We start from the raw sequence: 738 nt of genomic DNA, 5'->3' as shown, positions 1-738 counted from the left end.
AGAAGGAGAAAGGGAGAGGACAAGGAGAGAAAGGGATAGAGGGAGAGGAGAGAGAAGGGAGAGGAGAGAAGGAGAGGGGGAGGGGGCAGGGGAGGGGGAGGGGAAGCCGGCTCCGAATGAGGTCAGGGAAGGGGAGGGAAGGGAGGCGGGGAGAACGCTGCGAGTGTCGGCAGGAGTGTGGGGGCGGGGTGAGAACTAGGCCTGGGCGTTCGAGGCCGTGGGGGGCGCGTTGGGGAGGAGAGAACCTGGCATCTCGGGGTTAGGAAGGAGGAGGAGGAGGCGGAGGCGGCGGCTGCTGGACGACCGGGGGCCGGGGCCGGAGCCGAGGCCGGGGCCCGGGCGCGGGGCGGCGGGACCGCGGATCCTGGCGGCGGGGACGCGCCCGAGCCGCGCACGCGCACGCGCCCCCCTCCCCCGCGCGCGCCCCAGTGCAGGCCGCGGGCTCGGCGGCAGCAGGTGGTGCTGCTGGTGCTCGGCTGAGGCCGGAGCCGGACCGACGGAGCCGAGGCCGGAGCTGCTGCTGCCGCTGCTGCCGCCGCCCCCCCCCCCCCCGCGCCCCCGCCTCCAGCCGCCGGCGGCCGCCATTAGACAATAGGAGCGGCAGTCCGGGAGGGCCGCGGGAGGCAGGAAGCGGCGGCCGGCCCGGCAGCGGCCCAGAGCGGGAGCGGGCCCGGCGGCGGAGGGCGGGCGGCCCGGAGGAGGCGGCCCGAGCGGCGGCGGCGGCGGGAGGCCGGGGCG

The sequence above is a fragment of the Petaurus breviceps genome, unplaced genomic scaffold (genome assembly GCF_028583685.1).
Source record: "Petaurus breviceps papuanus isolate PSGF00001 unplaced genomic scaffold, PetGlider_PUasm1.0 103, whole genome shotgun sequence".
NCBI lineage: Eukaryota > Metazoa > Chordata > Mammalia > Diprotodontia > Petauridae > Petaurus > Petaurus breviceps.
The sequence above is the reverse complement of the archived record's forward strand: the minus strand, read 5'-3'. Positions refer to the sequence as shown.